The following is an 18,194-nucleotide window of genomic DNA, read 5'->3' as shown; positions in this document are numbered from 1 at the left end:
TTCCAGAGTAAGACCTGCAGGAGGGAGTCCATTATGAACAAAGAGAATTCAGAAGGTCTGCGCTGGTTGGATTTTAGTAAAGGAAGCAATATACTTTCTCGCACACACTTCATCAGAAATGTTAAGATTTGTCATTGCTTTGACCCTGGGGTAGTCTCAATTCCAGCTGCGCAAAGTGTGTGTAAAATGCAATCAGATCAGAATGATAACACTCACTTGGACAAGTGGGAAGGACTACACAAGGAGCAATGTGATGGAGAATCAGGCTCCGTCTAATGGATCAAAAACTGGCTCAAGAAACATGAACAAACGGTACGGATAAGTGGCAGTGTATTGATTTTTACAGAGGTATCTGAGCACTGAAGGGACTCACACATGGTCTCATCTTATTGAATATTTTCATTAATGATCTGAAAGAGGGAGAAAACAGCATGTTTCTGTTATTACAAATATTAATAAGGATGCAGAAATAGGGTCTAGAGAAATAAAAAATACGGATGCAAAGTAACGAAATGAGGTTCACTTGGAAAAATGTTATTTTGTCTATCTGGGAAAATATATTCAGTGGAAATCAGTAATGGCAAATGAAGCATGGTAGGGATAGTGCTTGGCAACTAGACATGGGTTTCTAGGCTATTAGGCAGCAAAAACAGTCAATGCAAATTTAGGCTGCATAGGCAAAACATGACCTTATGGAGAAGAGAGATAATAGTCCCACTATATCCTTGTGTTACAATCACACCGAGAATATCACACTCAGTTCTGGGAACTGGAATGAGGCTGACAACCTGGAGAACGTAGAGAAGAGCAAGGAAAAAAGATTGAGGGCTGAAGGGATCGCAGGATGTGGAAAGATTAAAAGAGACAAATGTGCCTAGCCTGGCTAAGTGATAATTCTAGGGGGACATGGAGAAACTCTACAGATATTTGATTATTAGTGGAGGAATGGAAATAATTAATTAGGGTGGTACCGGGGGATAATGGGATGAAATGAAGAAGGAAGACATGTAGTGTCCTGACCATGAGATGTAATTGTCTTCTGAACCCTCAAAGGAAACAGTGGACAACTATTTAAAACTATATTAGACAATACATTAGTAAATGTCCTGTAGGGAAGAATCCTGCACTGGCAGGTAGAGATGGAGTCTATGACCATTTGAACCTTCCTATCTCTACTTTCTCTGATTATAATCTATTGATCATATACATCCGAAATGCTCCATTTGACCTTCTTACATTGCAGATGAAGGTTCCTTATTAGAAGAAATGTTACTAAGGCAGCCCATAGACATGGGAAGAATAAAGGGCAAATTTCTGCATTCATATATGTGTGACCTTTTCCAATGACAGGCAGAATTTGGCCTACAATTGACATTCTAGGTTTACAATGCAGCTTTTAGAAATCAGCCAGTGTTTTTCATGTGACAAGGGTCACTCAGCCCCCATAAAAAGCATTATATTTAATATGTTGGTGCTGTAGTAGAAATAAGGTCTCATCTGGTCAAGAAGGGTCTGAAAGGTAGGAGGTGCCACCTCCTGCCTTTGTCACCCTGCTGAGGAATATGGTGAGCATGCAGGTTTTGATTGAAAACCGGATACAACATCTGGGCTGAACTTCTCTGATTAGGTAGCCAAGAGGCATCCTTGATGGCTGCCCACCAACATATAAAGATCCATGAATTTATGACTGGTTACCTCTGTTTATTTGATACGTTTGCCAGCAGAGGCATTCAGTGGGCCTACATTTAGTAACAAAGGAGCTGTGTCTTGTATATTTGCCCATAGAGAACATGAGCACGGTCTAGGCATGTTTTGGCACAGTTCTTGGTGGAAGGTGGGTCTCTGCTGAGCATGGCTGGCATGTTTGACAGCAGGAGAATGTGCTATTACTGAGCATGCCCACAGATTAAGTAGCAGAAGAGCTGACACCTGCCCAGCACGACTTTTGAGATCAGCGGCACAGAAGGTGTGGCTCTGTTGAGTGTGGCTGATAAATCTAGCAGTAGTGGAACAGGGTGTACATATGTCAGAAGAAGGGGTCCTGGTGTGATTGAAGTAACTGGTACATTTGGCAGTGGAAGTGTCAGATGCCTAACTGTGCTAGACCTACTTTGTAATCCCAGCAGAAGAGGAAGAGAGCGTGTGTATGTTTCACTGAAAAGGTTCACTGAACTGGTATACTTGGCATCAGAGGACTCACACACCTCCTGGTATGTTTTCATTTTGCCCGCAAAATGGTGGAATAAAACATCTCTCTCTTTCCCTTCACCTCGACCATGGCAGCTTTATATTTCCCTGTTACCACTCAAGAAAGAGATTTTAGAGTCATTGTGGATAGTTCTCTGAAAACATCCACTCAATGTGCAGCAGCAGTCAAAAAAGTGAACAGAATGCAGGAATAATTAAGAAAGGCATAGATAATAGGACAGAAAATATCATGTTGCCACTATATAAATCCGTGGTACACCCACATCTTGAATACTGTGTGCAGATGTGGTCACCCCATCTCAAAAAAGATATATTGGAATTGAAAAAAGTTCAGAAAAGGGCAACAAAATGATTAGGGATATGGAATGGCTTCTGTATGAGGAGCGATTAATAAAACTGGGACTTTTCAGCTTGTAAAAGAGACCGCTAAAGGGAGATATGATTGAGGTCTATAAAATCATGACTGGTGTGGAGACAGTGAATAAGGAAGTGTTGTTTACTACTTCTCATAACACAAGAACGAGGGGTCACCAAATTAAATTAATAGACAGCAGGTTTAAAACAAATAAAAGGAAGTATTTCTTCACACAATGCACAGTCCACACGTGGAACTCCTTGCCAGAGGATGTTGTGAAGGCCAAGACCATATCAGAGTTCAAAACAGAACTAGATAAATTAATGGAAGGTAGGTGCATCAATGGCTATTAGCCAGGATGGGTAGGAACGATGTTCTTAGAGTCTGTTTGCCAGTAGCTGGAAGTGAGCAACAGGGGATGGATCATTTGATCATTCCCTGTTCTGTTCATTCTCTCTGGGGCCCCTGTCATTGGCCACTGTCAGAAGACAGGATACTGAGCTAGATGGACCTTTGGTCTGACCCAGTAGTGCCATTCTTATGTTCTTACTTGCGTTTCTGGGATTGTGGGCTGTTAAATCTGCTAGGGGCAAGTAAATGGAGAAAAGAGATTGACTTCAAGAGCCAAAAGCAGGGCCTCCTTTGTTCTGTTTTGCACTATGATCTCTTTAAGGACAGGGCTCATGTCTCCAGTGCTGATGGAAGAGAAGTTACCGTGTTTTGAGACAAAGTAGATGGTAAGATTGTATTGCCTTCGTAAATCCTCATTATTGTGTGTGCTGGGTGATTCAGAATGGTCTTAAGCATTCATCAGAAGTCAGTTCCTGATCTTCTAGAACGAAAGGTGAGGCACTGGTTTGCTTCTCCATTCTGCTATACCAGCTTTGTGCCAGTGTAACTCTATTGACATCAATCAGGGCATGGATCATCTTTATATTTTGATATAGTATAGCGCCAGGCACATTATTGATGGCAAACCAACAAACAACCCTGGCTGAAATCCTCCACTCCTTATTGGAAAGTTTAGGAATAAGAGTTTGATTGATTTAGAAAATGAGAGAATTCATAACGAAAGCTGAAACGGCATCCTTAACTTGCCCTGTTGTGCCTAGGTATTACTGGAATGACTTATGTGTTGTATTGTCAGGTGCTGAAGTAGGTACGCACAAACCAGGAGAGTGACAGGCACAGTGCCCAGGCCTTGTGCCCCAAATATTGCACCGTAGTCACAAACTTTGAACTTGTACATGCAAGCAGTTAAATGCATGTGCAAACATGTGTGCTTGTATAATCCACTGTTCAGTATGTGTCACACTTCCCACTCTGTGTCTGATCTGCACAGATGAGTCTGCTTCAGCTGCCAGCTATGGGAGTTAGTCCTTTAGTTCAAACTATAGACATTCATAAAGATCCAGGTGCAATCTCTGGTCACTAGCAAGATGGAGGGCTGGGGGAGGGTGGGGAGGGATAGCTCAGTGATTTGAGCATTGGCCTGCTAAATCAGTACTTGGTCCTGCTAGTGAAGGCAGGGGGCTGGACTCAATGACCCTTCTGGGTCCCTTCCAGCTCCATGAGATAGGTGTATCTCCATATATTAAGGTGGATGTTACACTTGTCCATGTGTATGTACTTGGTTGCATACCTAAATACATGCTTTACACATACACTGTATGCAAATACAATCATCTGTTAGCACATGCTCATGCCAACTTTGTGGTCACCACCTAAATGAAATCTTGTCTCTTGTGGGAGTGCAGATCGCGCCTGGATTAATATTCTAAGGCATAATAACCATGAGCAGTACTTTGTGCTGTCTGTGATTTGCCCCATCGGTTGTCTGAAAAGCTCCCATCCGCACTGGACATAATCTGCCCCACTCAGTGCTTTCTGAGCTGACAGCAAAGCCTGCCACACAGATCATCAAGCCCCCACCAGCCCAGGGAGAATCAACATAGGTGAACTGGAAGATGGGGCAATGACTGTAGAGCATTATCTAGGGTGATTTAAGCAAGACAGGGTTACAGAGGCTCCAGATCAAAGTCTAGGAAAGTCAGATCTGAGACAGTAGATACTGTACCGTGTGAGGTCTGCAGCCGTGTCCGCATTCCTAGGGGACAACCATGCACATCACAAGGCAGACTGCTCTTTGGATTCTTTTATTTCAAAAGGCTTTGAGGAGTGAAGTGCCCTGCCTTGCAAACTGCCAAGCATTTCCTGAGACGTGCTGAGCCACCCTTAATTCAAACTAAGGGCAATGAAACCTTACGGTGCTCAGCCTCTTGCAGCATGCAGCCCTCAATGAACTTCAACAGCATTCCCGTCCATGGGGAGAGTAGAGAAACTGCACCCAGATCTCCTGCATGGATAGCACAGAGAAGCAAGCACACGGTGGGTCTGCACCAGGCCTGTGCCTCCGCTAACTCCCACAGGGACCATTACATGGTTAACCCCCTCATAGGACACAATCCAGTATCCAGATAAAGTAAAACACCCTAAGCTAGGCACAGGGCCGGCTCCAGGCACCAGCTGAGCAAGCAGGTGCTTGGGGCGGCCAATTCAAAGGGATGGCACTCCGTCCAGAATCGGGGCTGCCCATCTAGGGCTTTGGCAAAAATTCGGTGGTGGGTACCTCATTCCCTCTCTTCCTATTTGAGCTGCCACTGAATTGCTGCCGAAGAGGAAGAAAAGAAGGACCCACTGTCAAACTGCCACAGAAGTAGCGGCGTGGTTGAGCTGCCGCCGAAGTGCTGCCACTTGTCTTTTTTTTTTTGTTTTCTTTTGGCCATGTGGGGTGTCAGAAAAGCTGGAACTGGCCCTGGCTAGGTAAGGAAATGGCTGGGCCGTAGTTGCTACCCTCATTGTCCAAAGGAGAGAATGCTGTAGGAGGAGAAAACTGAGCAGAAGAATTCACCCATGCAAAGGCACTGGAAGTGTGTTTCATTACAGAGTATAACGGTGTAATGGTATTGAAGCTGTTCCACTGGGTATAAATAATTAAAGTATTATTGGAGCAGGGGGACCTGGACCCTCGGTCTACCACATGGGTGCCCATACCACCAGGCTACAAAGTTGTTCTCTCCATCTCAATGACTTTAATTATTCAGCCACAGTGGAACAGCTTCAACAGGCAAGACTGAGAGCCCTAGGTCAGAATTCCCCATAGCTCATCAGTTAGAGCACTGCTCTGAGAGGTACAAGACCCCTCTTCAAAGCCTTTCTCCCCATCAGGCAGAGTGGGGAATTGAACCTGGGTCTCCCACATCCTAGTTAAGTGCACTAGTCACTGTGCTAAAAGTTATACTATGGTCAGAACCACCTCCTTCTCTGGCCAGATTTTGCATGGGACCCAATCAGGGTAGGTATGCTTAGATGCTGCCTACCATATCAGGCCCCCACAAGCAACACACCTATCTTTCCCCAGTTTCTTGATCACAGTGGGAGATAGATGTCCACATACCTGGGTTGGGGCTGCAGTTCGCATGCCCCGAGTCAGAAACAGATGTGTCTAGGGAACTCTAACACTTACTGTAAAAACGTAACCTCCAATGCTCGTAGGCACCTATAAGGTTAGCCGGGAGCTGAGCAGAGCTTTTGTGAATGCAGTGGTACCTAAAAATGGGACTTAAGTCTGGGGCTTAGGCACCTCCGTACCTTTGTGGGAGTATTAATAGTTCCTTTCTCCTGCACTTTGTGTGTATTTGAGGTAGTGACTGTGTCTCACTATGTGTTTGTAAGGTGCCTTGTACAATGGAGCCCCAATCTCACTTGGGCCCTCTAGCTGCTACCATAACACAAATAATAGTAACAATAATTAATAAAAATCCCTTTTAATATATAGATAGTCTTGGTGGAATGAGTCAGTGGATGGATGGCTTCCTCGTAACCGCCTCACTACATTTTGGCACCAAATTGTGGGGGGAAACGCATGAACATTTGGAGACACTTGTTCATCAGTTTGAAAATGCCACCGATCAGCTTTCTTCACTGGCAATGAATGGCTGGGGGAAGCTGAGCTCCTTAGAACCTGGTTCACAGCAGAAATCAGCAAAGTTCTGAGGATGTTGCAGCTGGTGGTTTTCATGACCAGGGCAGGGTGAGACAGGGATGTGCTGCTTTTTAGTTCATAAATAAACTGGTTAGAATAGGGCAACTAGAAATCAAGACTGCTGGGTTCAGTTCCTAGCTCTGTTACTGACTTGACTTGTCTACGGTTGTTGGATTTAGTCTGCAGGTGCTGGGTGGTGTTAGTGGCCTGTGACATGCAGGAGGTCAGACTAGATGATCTGCTGGTACCTTCTGGCCTTAAACGCTGACTGTAAGGTCACCCAGCATTTAACCTCACTGGGTATGTCCACATGGGGCTAAAAGATCTGCAGTATGACAACAGCTGGCTCGGGTCAACTGACTTGGGCTGCGGGGCTAAAAATTGCTGTGTGGATGTATGGGCTCAGGCTGGAACCAGAGCTCTGGGACCCTCCACCCTTGCAGGGTCCCAGAGCTTGGGTGTTAACTCGAGCCTAAATGTCTACAAGCAATTTTCAGCCCTGAAGCCCAAGCCCTGTGAGCCCAAGTCAGCTGACCCAGGCCAGCTGCAGGATTTTTATAGCTGTGTAAACATACCCTCTAGGTCTTTCATTTACCACCTGTGTAATAACAGCTTACCTACCTCCCAGGCTATCATGTGGCTTTTGATTATTTAATATTTGTAATTTTCTTCTGGGTCTCAGATAAAAGCGGGTACATAATGGTTAAGTGTTCGTGGTTTCCGCGTGTACTCTCCATTCCTTTGTCTGGTCAGGGTAGTTTCATTCTATGATTCTAGTATTTTTTAAAACCCTCTTTCCTCGACTTAGAGTGCTTTCTGCATGGCTAGCTGAATAACTGAGGAGCTACGGTTGGGTTGGCTTCTTTCCCCTTAAACAATAATTAAAGGGTTTTAGATAAAATCAGTGGGTTTTGTGACCCAGAATAACAGCTGCAGATTGTAACAAACTACTTGAAGCCAGATCACATAATAATAATTTTGCATCCTGACAGCTTAGTTCTCAACACTGAAAAAATTCCAGGGCTTGTACAGATTTTTTTCCCCTTTACACAATCTAAGTGAACACATTTTCAGTCCTGGTCTCTCACTGCCAGGCCCATGGCTGGTACACAGTGACATCTGCTGACAATGACAAAGCTGTAAACGCTCCACTACCTTTCTTTCTTTCTTTCATATCCTTGCCAGACTCAGCTCCGAGTGTGAAAACCAATAGTATCAGAAAGCTTTTGCATCTCTCCATTTCTCTTCTGGTGAGAGTTCTGTAAAAGAGATTCCTGTGATTGAGTCACTGATAACCAGGCCAGGATGCAGAATGCTCTTTAACACAGTATTACGACTGACAGGTATGGATTAGCTGCTTGTCAAGAACAGGTGAAGAGAACCTTCCTAACCAGCTAATATGCATGTAGAATATAAAATGAGCCTGTTATTCTAGTCAATTACAGCCTTCAGAGGTGCTGCACAAAACAGATCTTTGTCACCCCCAGCAGATCTGTAGTCAGTCAAAGGCATCACTCCATCACATGTGATCTGCCATCTTTCCCCTGACTAAGAGCTTTGAAACCTGTTCTTGTGGCCGTTTCCCCTCTCCTTACTCATTCATAAGATCGGAAGAAGAGCAGAGGCAGTGTCGTATACTCCAGTTGATTGATAAAGTTAGGCAGTCAGGTCCTTCCTTCTCCATATGACAACCCCCTTATCCAAGCTTGTTGCCAGGCTGACCTTCCCCTTTAGAGGTTAAAAATAGCAACTCTGACAGGTAGGGCAGATAGATCACTCTGCCCCGGCCACACTAACCTGAGATGCTGTAACTTCAAATGCCAGTACCGTCTGGGCTGTCTTACATCAGCCAAAAGCTGCCAAGTCGCCTGTCTGATGCTTCTGGGTAACAAACCAAGAATGGGACACAAAAAGACTCTGCTAGGAAGCCATTGCCTTGATCAGAAACATTTTTTATCAGTTCAGTGGAGGAGTGCACATTATTATGGTCAACTGTTTTTACAGCCCCAGAGGAGCATATAGTACTTTACAGACCAATGAGACTGGGTCTACCGTGAATAGTTCACAATCTTATGGCAAGAGTCTACCCTGGGCAGCCTTAAGTGCACCAGGTCTCAGGGCTGTATTGTGGCAAATCACTGGGACTCTGTGTGGACACAGCTTCAACCCATGTGGACGAAAGTGCAGAATCAGGGCCTAAATTCAGAGAGACCTGTTAGGTGTGTCCACTTCCTACTCTGTATGACATATTCCTTTTGGACCTGGCGCAACATACGACAAAAACCTTTGGGTAAAAAAAAAAAAAAGCCAGAAATGGTGTCCCTAGGGAAGCTGGGCAAGGTGAGTTAATAGGTTTCTCTGACAGGGCAAAACATCCACCTGGTACCTGACAAATCATCTGGGAGCTGCACAGCTACAATCGCCACATGCTATTTATAGGCCGGAGGATGCAAATTAATCAATGTCATGCTAATAGCTAAGGGTTAATGTCTCTTTCACCTGAAGCACCTGACCAGAGGACCAATCAGGAAACCGGATTTTTTCAACTTTGGGTGGAGGGAATTGTGTCTCTGTGTCTTTGTTTTCCGTCTGCCTGCCTTCTCTGAGCTTTGGAGAAGTAGCTCTACTTTCTAGTCTTCTGTTTCTAAGTGTAAGGACAAAGAGATCAGATAGTAAGTTCTATGGTTTTCTTCTCTTTGGTATTTGCATGAATATAAGTGCTGGAGTGCTGTGATTTGTATTCGTTTGGAATAAGGCTGTTTATTCAATATTCTTTTAAGCAATTGACCCTGTGTTGTATCATCTAATACAGAGAGAACATTTGTACTTATTTTTCTTTCTTTTTATATAAAGCTTTCTTTTAAGACCTGTTGGAGTTTTTCTTTACTTCAGGGAAATTGAGTCTGTACTCACCAGGGAATTGGTGGGAGGAAGGAATCGGGGAGATTTGTGTGTTGGATTGCTAGCCTGACTTTGCATTCCCTCTGGGGGAATAGGAAAGTACTTTTTGTTTCCAGGATTGGGAACAGAGAGGGAGATTCACTCTGTTTGAATTCACAGAGCTTGTGTCTGTGTATCTCTCCAGGAGCACCTGGAGGGGGGAAGGGAAAAAGGATTATTTCCCTTTGTTGTGAGACTCAAGGGATTTGGGTCTTGGGGTCCCCAGGGAAGGTTTTTCAGAGGGACCAGAGTGCCCCAAAACACTCTAATTTTTTGGGTGGTGGCAGCAGGTACCAGGTCCAAGCTGGTAACTAAGCTTGGAGGTTTTCATGCTAACCCCCATATTTTGGACGCTAAGGTCCAAATCTGGGACTAAGGTTATTACAGGGACACAAAAAGACTCTGCTAGGAAGCCATTGCCTTGATCAGAAACATTTTTTATCAGTTCAGTGGAGGAGTGCACATTATTATGGTCAACTGTTTTTACAGCCCCAGAGGAGCATATAGTACTTTACAGACCAATGAGACTGGGTCTACCGTGAATAGTTCACAATCTTATGGCAAGAGTCTACCCTGGGCAGCCTTAAGTGCACCAGGTCTCAGGGCTGTATTGTGGCAAATCACTGGGACTCTGTGTGGACACAGCTTCAACCCATGTGGACGAAAGTGCAGAATCAGGGCCTAAATTCAGAGAGACCTGTTAGGTGTGTCCACTTCCTACTCTGTATGACATATTCCTTTTGGACCTGGCGCAACATACGACAAAAACCTTTGGGTAAAAAAAAAAAAAAGCCAGAAATGGTGTCCCTAGGGAAGCTGGGCAAGGTGAGTTAATAGGTTTCTCTGACAGGGCAAAACATCCACCTGGTACCTGACAAATCATCTGGGAGCTGCACAGCTACAATCGCCACATGCTATTTATAGGCCGGAGGATGCAAATTAATCAATGTCATGCTAAAGGCAACCGTGTTCTTGTTCTACTTCAGTGCACACTCACCATCCAGTGCCTGGCAAGCTGTTTGTCTGAGGGAAGCTTTGATCCTGAGCGAAGACAGATGAAAGCGGCGAGGATTGTTTTTACCTAGAGACAAAGAGCACGTTATGTCACACAACTGCTCACTATTTGTCACATTTCAAACTTGAATCCAAATATCTATTTTTGGTGGCACAACATTCACATTCACAACATTCACAAAAACATGTTCCTGGGTTTGTTTGGGGGGTTTATTTATTTATTTATTTATTTTGGTTCTTTTAACATGCATCTGCAGGGACAAAGCAGTAGGGCAGTGATTCAGTTCGATGAGGCTTTATAGGTCTGACAAGTTACCCAGGAAAAGGACAGACCCTCTCCAGAATCTGTCAGAGGCAGGGTGACCTATCCAGAATAGGGTAACACTGTCTTTGGAGTTTGGCCCCTTGTGTCCATTTCTGTTATTTCTGAACCAAGGGCAGCTTGGTACATAGCACAATGCCATCTCTACCCTCTTTCTTAACTTTTTTCAGCACCAAGGTCCTTGGCAGGAGCCTGTCGATTTAAATAGGATTTGATCAGAGACAAACACACAGAGTGATTACTATTTACAAGGCACTGTAGGTACACTCAGAGTTTAACAAAACACAGGCACAATTAGCTATAGTCTTTGCTGGCATTACTCCACCGACTTCCTTTGGCTCAATCTGCCCTGAGAGCTGCAGGGAAAGCTGCAGCAAAGGAAATATTGGCACTGCCGCTCTAAAAACAAACCCCTTCATGTCTGGCTCTCTCTGTGCCCTGGCCACATGCTCTGTGGAATGCAGATTTGACTCCACTCTGCTGTTGTGGTGTTGTGTTTGTTCAGAACCATAGAAAGCAGAGGGCCTTTTCAGAAATGTAAGTGCTTCCAAAGGGCCTGCACAAACAGCCGTTCTCTCACAGAGCTCTGGCTGGCACTTGTAGAAATTTAGTAATTTTCCTCAACAAAACTTGGAAAAGCGGAGTGCTTTGGAGGACTGTAAGTCTATCAATTCTAGCTGATCTTTGGCCTCGGTTTCTGTACATTCAGCCAGAAATAGGTCCATAAACAATATGAATGTGCCAGAGTTTTTTCTTTAACTTTTGAAACTCTTAGACACGGTGATCAGTTGATCTCGGAGCTGTTGAATGGAGTCGTTTCAGATACTGTAATGAGCTCAGTCAGTGCACACGGAAATACTTAGACCCAAATATTCTCTCCCACTGCACTCTCTTTGCACCATCTACTGTGCAAAGGGGTAGAAACTGGCTTCACAACAGGGGATATCCTAGATGTGAAAGAGTTACTATCCGGCATAGAGCTGATGGAGGTGACTTCTATGCCACTACCATCATCCTCTTTCAGAATCCCTATGGTAGGTGGTGGTAAGGGCTTGTGAGAGGGAATGGTCAGTGTGGGGGAGATGGATAGTATGTTGGGGACCGTTACTGTCTTGGCAAACTTTAATGCACCTCCTAGACTTCTCTAAACTCTGCTGGGGCCAGGTCCAGTGTAGAGCTAACTACAGATTTGGGAAGCTGTAACCAGCTACCTCATTCGCCTACCCCTACCCACTGTATAGTCATTGGAAAGGCCATGGGACAAAATCACTGGTTCGCATTGGCTGTTTTGTCCCACTCTGATGATGCAGAGGTGGATCTGGCCCGTGATCTTTCCATCATACTCATAAGGAAGCGCACAACGGACCCGCCAGAAAATGATGCAGCACCTCCTCTCCCCAGGAACTCCAGAAGCCCTGGTGTTTCCCTGAGGCTCGGTGTCTCATGGAGCTCCAGCTGGGGGCATCGCGTGTGCCCAGTGGGGCTGGACCTTCTGGAACAATTGAGCTCTGTGTGATTTCCCTGTGCAATGAATGAAACATGATGGTTTCTGTTTACAATATGGTAAGGGTTCTTAGCCAGCCTTTTATCAATTCCCGTACATTAACAGCTTGGTTTTTCAGTGAGTCTGAGAGCACCTGTAGCTCTCATTGAACCCTGAAAATCAGACCACATGTCTTCTGTATTTATTAAATCAGAGTGAAGTGCAGTGACTGAAGTGGGCTGTTCTTTTGTTTGGTTTTGTTGTGGGGGTTTTTTCGTTTTGTTTTTGGACGAATGATCTAAAACAAACTCTTAGCAGAGATGAATTGCTGGTCTCCCATAGAAGCATAAGGCAATGCAAGCTTTGATGTGAAATCTGCCAAGATATTAATAGAGTTTTAACCTCATTAAGCTAATACAATTCTGCACCCGTGCTTTCAAGAATGCAGTCATCTGTGTTACCTCTGGTCAGCAGCTTTCGAAAGTGGAGCTGGGTGAAATGTCCATGGCAAAAATCTCAAGCTTTGACTTGTACCTGGCTTTGACTTCACAGAACATTCACAAAGTTTAATGAAATTTCTAAAAATGTTGATGAAATATTGCACGGAAATAGTTCCACGGGTTGGCTGTTTTGTGACAAATTTTTAAAGCCTCATTCACTCCAAAATTCACAGGTTGTTACCTCTGAAAAACAAAAAGCTAGAGGAGGAGGAGGGGAAAGTGCTCGTGTCCTTCCAAAGCTACATGGTCTAATGCAGTGGCTCTCAACCTTTCCAGACAGCTGTACCCCTTTCAGGAGTCTGATTTGTCTTGCGTACCCCCACATTTCACTTCACTTAAAAACTACCTGCTTACAAAATCAGACATAAAAATACAAAAGTGTCCCAGCACACTGTTATTGACAAATTGCTGACTCTCATTTTTACCATATAATTTTATATAAATTGATTGGAATATAAACATTGTACTTACATTTCAGTGTATAGTATATAGAGCAATATAAACAAGTCACTGTCTGTATGAAATGTTAGTTTGTACTGGCTTCGCTAGTGATTTTTATGTAGCCTGTTGTAAAACTAGGCAAATATCTAGATGAGTTGACGTACCCCCCAGAAGACCTCTGTGTACCCTCAGGGGTATGTGTATCTCTGGTTGAGAACCACTGGTCTAATGGATTAAATGCGTGACAGGGAACCAGGAGAGAGGAAGAAGTGGCCTTGGCACTAACTAGATTGAGACTCAGGAGACTCGGATTGAATTTCCATCTTTGCAACAAGTTTCCTCTAGGCCTTGAAAATACTAATAAAAACATGCACAATTTATGAAAAAATTACTGACGTGACTATAGTTCTGGAGAAAGGCAGCAGGTGGCACCCTGCAGCCCGCTCTCAGCCGGAAAACGGTTTATAATATGAACCACAGCAGTGCGCAATTCCCCACAATTCTCATCTAACGAGCCTCAGTCCTGAGCTGGAGAGACCATCTGTAGGGGGGAGACAATAATTGATTTCCCTTTCTTGTTCAGCTCATGGTTTCTAACAGAGAGTGTCAATTAGCAGTGGTGGTTTTGTCATGCAGATTCTTCTCAATTGGACTGTGACCATTACCTTACTGCAAAGAGGACTTTGGATATAGTACAGATGAACGTTACTTTCAACCACCGGGCTGGACTGGGGACTGGTGGCACTCGTGGTGAATGTGCCCTTGCCAATTACAGAATCTTACAGGTGAGACATGGAAAAGATCTGTTAGCTCACCCAGTCCATGACAGTGCCAGAGGAGAATTGTTCCAAGCCTCTAACTCACCTAGTCTCATTTGACTGACTCCCAATGCCAGTGTAGGAGGCACCTCTAGTGATGTTGGAGTGACTCAGTCAGAAATTCAGTTTCATTTTTATTAAAAGAAGAGGCACCTCCACATAAAAAAGGAGTCTGTGTGACAGAGACAACAAACAGGGTATAGAATATGTGCTGTCTAACATTCCCCCCATGCTATCTGTATAAAATGAATAACTGAAGGAAAAGTCAAGTGAATTACTGTTTGAATTGGAAGGCAGCGGGGCTAATTACAGTCTAAATGCATGTTTAGGGCTGATTTTTGCCATTACTTTCCTGTTTAGATAGTTCCCATCTCCATTATCATAGGCCACAAGCCAGAGTTTCAAATAAAATATGTGATTATAGGCCACAGCTGTTTTCAAGCTGAAGACATGTTTGTAAACTTGGCAGCTCCGTGAGGAGTTGCAAGTGAATGGGATAAAGGCAGATAAACATGACTTGTTATCTTAAAAAAGGTCGCTGAGGGATTATTCTTCTATTTCAGTGTTCATTGCATTGGCAGTCTAGGATTAGAGAATAACAAATAACTCAAATTCATCCCTTGACCCTTCCCTACACCTGCAAGCCACCTCCCTTCCTGTATTAAATCAGTTTGTTTCAACATATAGATACATTCTGATATAAACTTTATGATGAACCCCCCTTTGAACTAGATGATCCCAGTACAAAGCCGCATATGACAAGCTGCATTCGAGTTACTTCTGTAGCACTGTCTACCCCAGGATCTCAATATACTTCACATGAAATGTTGGAATGGTCAGGGTAGATAGTGTCTCCACAAATATAGAGTGCTGTATTTTGATCTTAGCATTAAGTTGTTGTCTTGTATATTTTGTTGTATCTGACTTGGGGGAGAGGGGATCTTAGTAGGAAGTTTGAGTCATGCCTGTGTGTGGTGAAGTTGTTACTTTCAATAAACCCTTTGAATTCTACAAGTGAGTATTATGATACACATAATTTAGTCCTAAACAGGAAATGTGTTGTACTTCTAAAGAGTGTCTCTAAGGGGCAGGACCACCAATTTAACTCCCTTGCCTCCTTTTTGACTGACAGATAAGTCAACCAACTGTCTCTCTTCATTAAGGATGAAATTCATTTCTCTGCTGTGGGCCAGTACAGGCAGTATGCCCCCTTTAAGTCGTGTTTTCAGGACCTCAGTGGGATGTAAGTGGCACATAGACCTTGTTCAAAAAAGACAAAAAAAGGAGATATACCTGTCTCCTAGAACTGGAAGGGACATTGAGTCCAGCCCCCTACCTTCACTAGCAGGACTAAGTACTGATTTTGCTACAGATTCCTTAGTGGGCCCCTCAAGGATTGAACTCACAACCCTGGGTTTGGCAGGCCAATGCTCAAACCACTGAGCTATCCCTCCCTCCACTTAGCTAGGGTGAATGCCAGCCTAAAAAATGAATACAAGTGAACAAATTCCATCCCTCCATCCCCAATGAAAAACCTGTGTAATGTTTTTGTGTTTCTGTTATGCAAAGTACATCAGAACATTATGGTCATTAAATTACTATTGTATTGACTCATTAAGGCCTTGTCTACACTAGAAAGGATTTTCCAGTATCTCTACAGTACCATCAAACCCTCTGAGTATAGGCACAGTTTATACTGGGGAGGTCGGGGGGAAAGTCTCTGGGTATAATTTATATCAGTTCTCCAAGCAAAATAAGTTATATTTGGCTAAGAACTTTTTTTGCTGGAATGACTATGTCTACAGCAGGCTTTTGCTGACACAGCTGTGTCTGTTAGGGGTGTTATTTTATTCACTGTCCTAAATGACAAGCTGTGGTGGCTAAACTTAACTGTAGACCAAGCCTGATGCTTTTCTAATGCCCAGTCTGTTCCCCATTTTTTCTCAAAGATTGAAACACTCACTTGGTCAAAGCACAGCTTTGAACCAGACAGTGCAATCCGCCCTTGTACTTTTGTTAAGGCACCAGCAGCTGCTGATCCAGTCCTTGAGTTGGCCAAGTGATTTCCAGTGCTCTGAGGGATGGAGAGCAACTGGCTGGGGTTAACAATGAAAGTGGAAATCTACCAGCCTCCAGGCTGTAACCTTGTAGCACCAGGCAGGGCTGAGTGAGGCTTCCCCATTGAAGGCACACTGTTAGACCTGCTTCTGGAGACAGGTGTATTCCTTCACTTTGCTCAGAATAGGAATGTGAGAGGGGCTGTTAAATGATCATTCAAACTGGAAGGGCACTTAAATCACTAATGCAATTTGCTCTTCGTGCACCTCTAGGCAGACATCCTGGGGTTCACGGGGATCCCAAGTGAAAAAGCTCTTCTGCTTGGTATGCCAGAGCCACCTTCTATCTTGTTCTTCTAATGCTTTCAGTGACATGGCTCAGGCTTTTATCCACTTAGGAGCCAATGTACTGGGTGCTTCTGGGAGGAGGAGGAGGAGCTGGGTGCCAAAATCCTGCATGCAGATTGGCTACCACTTGCCAGACTGATACAAAGAGAAAAGAAGACACCTCCATTCATCCATGCTAGCGTTGCCCCATCATGTAAAACAAATAGTGAGGAAAGAGGATTTTGTTTCCTGATTCCTCCACTTTGAAAAGGAAAGGGAAGGAAAGTAGTGGCTGTGGGGCTGGGGGGGGGGGGTTTGCTGATAAGGAACTGCCTTCTTACCTATGTTGTAAGCTTTTGTGTCAGGAAACAGCAGTTCCTTCCCAGGTATATTGACCTCTCTGGGCAAATGATTGCCTTGAACATCAAATTTGCTATTTGCTGGATTTCTGTCTCATTAGGGTATCATTCAGATAGAGCAGATCTGATCTATTCTCCCTCCCCCACATTAGAAATTCCAAACTAAGGCTCTCCGTGAAGGTTCAGTTTGCATGAAATCTGATAATGAAAGTAATGACTTTAATTTATGTATATGCAATACATACTTTGCTGAAGCCAGCTATTATTAACCCCTGAGAAGTGCCATGTATGCCGCTAAATAAATAAAGGGTTAGATTCTGTCTCTCTGTCTCACATTGATTAATACCTTCATCCACAAATATATATTTTGAAGTCAATGGTTCCACTCATGGAGTAAATGACTAGAAATATGATTAAGGGTGGCAGACTCTGGCTCTTAATGTAGTGGTACTGTGTGGTGTGTTTGTATCAGTACATCTCTATGTGTGTACGTATGCACAAAGGCAACCTTCCCAGGTAATATATGCATAGGCAACCTTAATTCTTGCATCTTGGGACTTCTGAGTGCTTGACTTTGCAACCTTAATATTTTTTAATGTATTTTTATATGTGATTTCTTAGGTTTTTAAACAAGCAAACTGAAAAACGAACAAACAAATGAAAAAACAGAAAGTCTATCACATGCAACCACATTGTCTCCCACATGGTTTAAAACAGGGGTTCTCAAACTGGGGGTCGTGACCCCTCAGGGGGTCACAAGGTTATTACGTGGGTGGTCACGAGCTGTCAGCCTCCACCCCAAACCCCGCTCTGCCCCAGCATTTATAATGGCATTAACTATATTAAAATGTGTTTTTAATGTATAAAGGTTGGGGAGTCACACTCAGAGGCTTGCTATGTGAAAGGGGTCCTCAGTACAAAAGTTTGAGAACCACTGGTTTAAAAGCCAGGTCAATCTTTTTTAAATCCACAGCACAGACTTCTGACTTTTGAGCTTCCAGAGTAACTGTTGGCAGTAGAAAGTTGTCATCTCCTATGTGGGCTAGCCAGGAGAAGGACATGAGGTACACATTTTACCAGTCAGATTCCTAGCACTGGCTGACAGCAAAGGAATGTTGAGACTCAGGGAGACTCTGCATGAGGAAATAGCCCAGAACAGCAATTGCAGAATAACTGTTCTTGAATTAGCTCTCCAGTATTCAAACGGAATCTTTGGAGAAATTAGCAGCCAGATTCTAATAATGTCTACTGAGCATGTGCAAACTGAGAGGTTTGGGGGCATATGAGCTGGCCAAAGGGGTTATTTACAGGAGTATTACAAGGTG

General features: G+C 43.9%; 1 protein-coding gene across 5 annotated transcripts in view; it reads left to right on the top strand.

Annotated features, from left to right (window-relative positions):
• The window catches only part of COL22A1 (collagen type XXII alpha 1 chain), a 372,600-nt gene that overhangs the window by 157,341 nt on the left and 197,065 nt on the right, over positions 1–18,194 (top strand). The window lies entirely within an intron of this gene.

Source organism: Gopherus flavomarginatus, chromosome 2, assembly GCF_025201925.1.
Source record: "Gopherus flavomarginatus isolate rGopFla2 chromosome 2, rGopFla2.mat.asm, whole genome shotgun sequence".
NCBI lineage: Eukaryota > Metazoa > Chordata > Testudines > Testudinidae > Gopherus > Gopherus flavomarginatus.
Note: the sequence above shows the minus strand (reverse complement) of the source record. Positions and strands in the feature narration are given on the sequence as shown.